The following is a 6,830-nucleotide window of genomic DNA, read 5'->3' as shown; positions in this document are numbered from 1 at the left end:
CCTCCAGTATGATTCCTTCTTTGATTGAACCTCTTATCCCAACTCGGAACATATGGGTACCCGGGCCGGTCCTGGGCGCAATTCTCATTTGCTCAAATAAGTAAACAAATGATTCTTTATTATAGTTTAGGCTCCGTCCAAGGTCATCCTTCTACCTCCTTTGCTCCATATTGTACCAGTCCATGGGCACTTTTTCTTGCATCGGAATGACCGGTGGTTCTTCTTGTTGGATTAATGTCTAAGTCCATAACTATATTTGGTATGTACTTGACCCGACCCGGCATGGTCCATTTGGGTTGCACTTCACCAGCACAATTTATATGGATAATCTTTTGAGAATAGTATATTTATGATTATATTAATATATTATAAGTTCTAATATATTAATATGGAATCATATTATTTAATTAGTATTGATCAAGAATTAATTTAGAATTAATTAAGTGATCAAAATGAACTAATTAAATATGGACTCTTATATATATATATATATATATATATATATATATATATATATATATATGTGTGTGTGTGTGTGTGTGTGTGTGTGTGTGTGTGATGGGTCAAGTTCATATAGGTTCGGCTAAGCTTTCATGGATAGTCCATGGAGTGTTTAACCCATGGATCATATGAAATGAAAGGTCATGGGTTTAACCCTAGTCTACACACTATATAAAGATGTCATTGGTTGGTGAAATTGGTACTAGTGCGAGTACACTAAGAGGGCTAGCCGATTTCACTAGAGAGAACCAAAGTATTCTTATTCTCAAATTCGTCCAAGGTGTTTTGGTGATTTGTGATTCCACTTGAGGCTTCCACACTATTGGGGCTAAGCTCTTAAAGCTTCAAGACATCATGCTACACCAAAAGGTATGTCATCTAACTAGTCTTTGTAGTATAGGTGCCTCATAGTATGCTAGTTAGGATTAAAGCCTTGGAAAGTTCTTATTTGCATGTATAATAGAGAAAACATAGATCCAAGGTTTATAGGGTTGCATGTACACTATAGGAGTGTTAGAATGCTCAAAACCCAACACTTCTCGAACATGCTATCTCCTTTGCAGAACCCTTCTCCTTGGCTCCTCGGGCTCTTATACCGCATCCTTGTCTGGGATCCAAAAATCTCCCCCGCCATAATCTTCAATGATCCTCACCCTTGTTGCACCTTGGTCTAAGATCCCATATGTCCCTGCTAATCTTGTGACAAACATGCCCCCATTAATCTTGGAGGTGATCCATTCCTTGACTGTGCCCTCTGCTAAATACTTTGCCAAACAATAAAGCAAGTTGCAGAAAATATCGGGAGTGATAATACTCCACATGTAGAAAATGTCAAGGGTGGGCACATTATCGTCATCCTTGCGCATATTAATGGTACTTGCGACAAGACGATGAATTAGGAAATGGATTGGGGAATAGATACTGCCCTCTTGAGCAGATGATGGAATGTAGACTCGGTTGGTGTGTGTGTTCCACCAGGTCGAGGCAACCACTTCCTCGGGCAGGTCCTTGTGACAATGTTCTAGAAATGTTTCAAAATTTTCGGACATAATCACATGTTGATCATAAACCCCCATCCTCCACGCAACCTCTGCATTGCTGCATTGGTGCAGTTCCCCTCCAAAATACAAAGATATATTGTAATAGTCACTACCACCTCGGAAGGAGATGGTAGCAAAGAACTCCCAACACAGCTCCTGATAAACAGGTTCTTGGATTTTTAATAGTCGGCTCCAGCCATCACAAATTATTGTTACCCCGTTATTGTTGAAAGACTTGACCAAGTAAGGAGTTAATACTTCCTTTAACCCAGTTTGACCAAGCCAGTGCCAGTATATTTCATTTGGGACGTATATCTCCTTGCGCCTCAATGCTTCCATCTTGTTCTTTGCACGGGCAAGTGAAGATTTTGAGGTAATGCTTGGAAAGGTTAACCATGGAAGATCCCTATAGCCACCTCCCCTGGAACTATGCCCTATTCTAGACATTCTTCCTATAAAACACAACCAAACAAACCAAAAACAAAACACATAAAGATTAAAAACATAAATTTTTTTGGCTTCTGCAACTTGGACTCGCCGAGTCCACGAACCGACTCGGCGAGTAGGATGAACATTACGAGTCCAGTTCTGTAAGATGGAATTAACAAGCCAAATCTATAAATTACTCCAGGGGTTTGCTTTGGTATGTTCCAGGAGCATAAGTATGTAAGAAATTTTGTCTAAAACGTCCTAATTTAACAAGAACTCAAAACCCTAAAATCCAAGTTTAGTCAAAATCAGGATTTTGCAGAAATTAAGGGTATAACTCCACCAAAGATTGAGACTTTTACAAGATTAAGAGTGAAAATGGTTACCTTTGAGTTAGATTTGAAAGGAAATAGAAGAAATCAAGATGAAAGCTTGAGAGGAAGTGCTCGTTGAGTATGAGTGGCGACTGGATGAATGGCTGAAAGTATTTTACGATTAGGGTAAAAAGCCCTCATTTACAGAATGTGAAATTTTTTTTAGGGTAAATACGTGGACTCGCCGAGTATTAATGTGATTCCGCATATAATCGAGATTTATTAAATGGACTCGTTGAGTAAGTTGAGGGACTCTGTGAGTACTGCATTTTGCTTCATAAAAATTTAAGTTTTTTAAATTGTATGCCACCAACCCCACACTTGAACATTGCTTGTCCTCATGCAATCATCATGAGCACAGAAGAAGTAATAAAAACAGATCCTAAGAAAAACAAAAATAAAGGAAAAAGAAAGCAGACTCTAAAATCGGGTAGCCTCCCGGAAGCGCTTCTTTTTAAAGAGTCATTAGCTGGACTCCATTCCCGCTTTATGTTTTTGTAGTTCCTCCTAGAAGCAGACCTTATTCAAGACATTCATCTTTTGGAATGAGTTCTTCATATCTCTTCACTCTATGACCATTAACCTTGAAAGGAGTTCCATCTCTCATTATAAGCTCAATAGCTCTATGTGGAAAAACTTGCTTCACTATAAATGGACCATCCCATCATGTCTTTAGCTTACCCGGGAAAAGTTTGAGCCTTGAATTGAAATGTAACACCTTTTGTCCCTCTTTAAAGTCTTTATTACCCTTCAATCTTCTATCATGCCAATTCTTGTTCTTTTCTCTATGTATCAAGGAACCAATGTAGGCCTCATTCCTAAGTTCTTCTGAAGCATTCATTTGCATTAACCGGTTGGCTCGAAGTTCAGCCAAATCAAAATTGCACACCTTTAATGCCCAATAAGCCTTGTGCACTATTTCAACCGATAAGTGACAATTTTTTTTCCATAGAATAGCCTATATGGTGTAGTACCAATATGTGTCTTAAAAGATCTTCGGAAGGCCCAGAGTGTATCATCTAATTTACCCAACCATTCCTTTCGATTTCCACCGACCGATCTCCCCAAAATCCTTTTTAACGCCCTATTTGTCACTTCAGTTTGCCCACTAGCTTGTGGATGATAGGAAGTGGAGAATCAATGGTGTACCCCTTGCTTTTTTAATACTTTGGCTAACTGATCATTTGCAAAATGAGTTCCCCGGTCACTAATGATGGCTTTAGGAACTCCTAATCTTGAGAATAGTTTCTTTAGAAATCGCACCACCACCCAAGCATCATTAGTTGGTAATCAACCGCCCACTTAGACACGTAATCAACCGCTATGGCAGTGTGCCAAGATTTCTTGACTTTCCTTCCCGAATACACATCTCTTGTGCCTCCGCCCACTTAGACACGTAATCAACCGCCACCAAGATATACTTATTCCCTTTGGATATTGGGAAGGTTCCCATAAAGTTAATCCCCCATACATCAAATACTTCACAAATTTGAATACTATGTTGGAGCGTTTAATTTCGGGATGATATATTCCCCGCTTGTTGGCACGAATCACACTCTTTGACATATTGAGCAGCATCTTTAAAAATTGTAGGCCAATAAAAACCAATATCAAAAATCTTCCTAGCTATGTAGTGTGCTCCATGATGTCCACCGACAGGCTCGCTATGGCGGTGTGCCAAGATTTCTTGACTTTCCTTCCCGAATACACATCTCTTGATCATTCCGTCTGCGTAGCTTCGGAAGAGATACGGCTCATCCCAAAAGCATTACTTGATTTCTAAAAAGAATTTCTTCTTTTGTTGACGGGTTAAGTCTTTTGGAATGTAATTGGTTGCTAAATAGTTAGCTATATCCGCAAACCATGGCAATTCTCCGAATACTACTAAAAGATATTCATCGGGAAAACCGTCTCCAATATATTTTTCTTCCAATTCCTCCAAATGTGGGTTTTCTAATCTTGGCAAATGGTCGGAAGCTACATTTTACGTTCCCTTTTTATCGTGTATTTCAATGTGAAACTCTTGTAAAAGTAAGACCCAACGTATCAATCGGGGCTTAGCATCTTGTTTAGAAAAAAGACACTTCAGGGCTGAATGGTCGGTAAAGACTATGGTCTTGGATAACACCAAATAAGGGTGGAAGTTATCAAGATCGTATACCATAGCTAGCAGCTCCTTCTAGGTAGTAGTATAATTCTATTGGGTAGGATTCAATGTTTTGCTTGGATAGTAGATTGGTTGAAAATGTTTATCAACCCTTTGCCCTAAAACAACACCCACAACATAATCACTTGCATCACACATTAGCCCTAAAGGAAGGTTCCAATTTGGCGCTATCATGATAGGAGTAGTGGTTAATCTTTCCTTCAACAAATGAAATGCTTCATGACATTCCTTGGAAAAATCAAATGGTGCATCCTTCAAGAGTAATTAAGTTAAAGGCCTAGTGATCTTCGAAAAATCTTTAACGAAGCGACGATAAAATCCCGTGTGGCCAAGAAAACTCCTCACCCCTTTTACATTAGTCGGAGGGGGTAGCTTAGCTATTGTGTCCACTTTTGCTCTATCCACTTCTATCCCTTTCCTTGAAACTTTGTGACCCAACACAATTCCTTCTTTCACCATGAAGTGTCATTTTTCCCCAATTAAGTACAAGGTTCATCTTCACACATATAGCTAGCATCAAGTCCAAATTAGATAAGCAATCTTTAAAAGATGACCCGAACACCGAAAAATCATCCATAAAGACCTCCATAAACTTCTCGATCATATCATGAAAAATGGCCATCATGCAACTTTGGAAAGTAACTGGTGCATTGTATAACCCAAAATGCATGTGTCTATATGCAAATGTTCCACTTCGGCATGTAAAGGTGGTCTTCTCTTGGTCTTGCAGGCCGATTGGAATTTAAAAATACTCAAAAAACCCATCACAAAAACAATAATATAAATGGCCGGAGAGTCTTTCGAGCATTTGATCGATAAATGGTAAAGGAAAGTGATCCTTTCATGTGGCATCATTCAGCTTTTGTATAATCTATGCAAACTCGTTGCCCGGTTACCGTTCTTGTTGGAATTAATTCGTTATTCTCATTGGCCACCACCGTCTTGCCTCCCTTTTTCGGTACCACTTGTACTGGGCTCACCCACAGACTATCGGAGATTGAGTAAATGATTCCAGCATCGAGTAGTTTAACCACCTCCTTTTTTACAACTTCTTGCATGTTCGGGTTAAGTCTTCTTTGGCGTTGAGCTACCGGTTTAGCTCCATATTCTAAATTAATCTTATGAGAACAATAGGCTAGACTGATCCCTTTAATGTCGGTTATCTTCCATGCTATAGCACCTTGGCTCTTCTTTAACACACCCACTAGACTTTCTTTCTCATGTTTGGCCAAATCAGCAGCTATAATTACTAGTTTTTGTTGGCCATCTTCAATAAACACACTCCAAGTGATTTGGTAGTGCTTTAAGTTCAGATTTTGCGTTCTGAATGCTTAACACGTCATGTCAAGTGAAGGGACTCGTCGAGTCCTTCGTAAAATCCGCGACTGATCAGGTTTCTTCAGGAAGACTCATTGAGTCTGTCGAGGCTACTCGGTGAGTTGGGTGTTCTGCACTTCTGATTAGATCATCATACTCAGCTTCCTCGAGCAGTCTTTCTATTTCCAACAGGTCTCTTTCTTCATCAAATTCTTCTTCATATGTGACGGTGGACTTGTTTGGGTCATTTCCGTTCCAATCCCCCATTAACTCTTCCAACATGTCAACTGAAAATGTTGTGTCATCGCTAGTCCTCGGATGTTTCATTGCTTGATCAACCCTAAAAGTGACTGATTCGTCTCCTACCCAAAGGGTAAGTTTAAAATCTCGCATGTCAACCATAGCACTTACGGTGTTAAGAAAAGGTCTTCCAAGTATGATCAGGACTTGAGGATGCGCTTCCATGTCTAATACTATAAAATCCGCGGGAAACATGAACTTATCAACCTTCACAAATAGATCTTCACATATTCCTCTCGGGAATGTGACTGTTTTATTTGCTAGGTGAATCACCATTCGAATTGGCCTTGGCTCCGGATGATCTAATTTCTTGAAAAATAAGTATGGCATGAGATTTACAATTGCCCCTGAATCAGCCAATGCATAAATGGTAGCTAAGTTTCCGAATTGGCAAGGCAATGTTAAGCTTCTTGGATCACCCTTCTTCTTAGGTAGTTTGTTCAACATGCCAGTTGAACAATTCTCATTTAGGACTACTTTCTTTACCTCTTCCATCTTCTTTCTATTAGTTAGAAGCTCCTTGAGGAATTTGGCATATTTCAGCATTTGGGCAACCGCCTCTATGAATGGCATATTAATTTGGAGAGCCTTTATGTGTTCCAGAAACTTCTGGTAGTCAACTTCATTCTTTTCTTGTCTAGCTCGAGCGGGAAATGGAAGTGGAGGCTGATATGGCTTACAGGAGGCTGGCTTTTCTTTTTA

The sequence above is a fragment of the Lactuca saligna genome, chromosome 3, assembly GCF_052625555.1.
Source record: "Lactuca saligna cultivar CGN05327 chromosome 3, ASM5262555v1, whole genome shotgun sequence".
NCBI classification, from domain to species: Eukaryota; Viridiplantae; Streptophyta; class Magnoliopsida; order Asterales; family Asteraceae; genus Lactuca; species Lactuca saligna.
The sequence above is the reverse complement of the archived record's forward strand: the minus strand, read 5'-3'. Positions refer to the sequence as shown.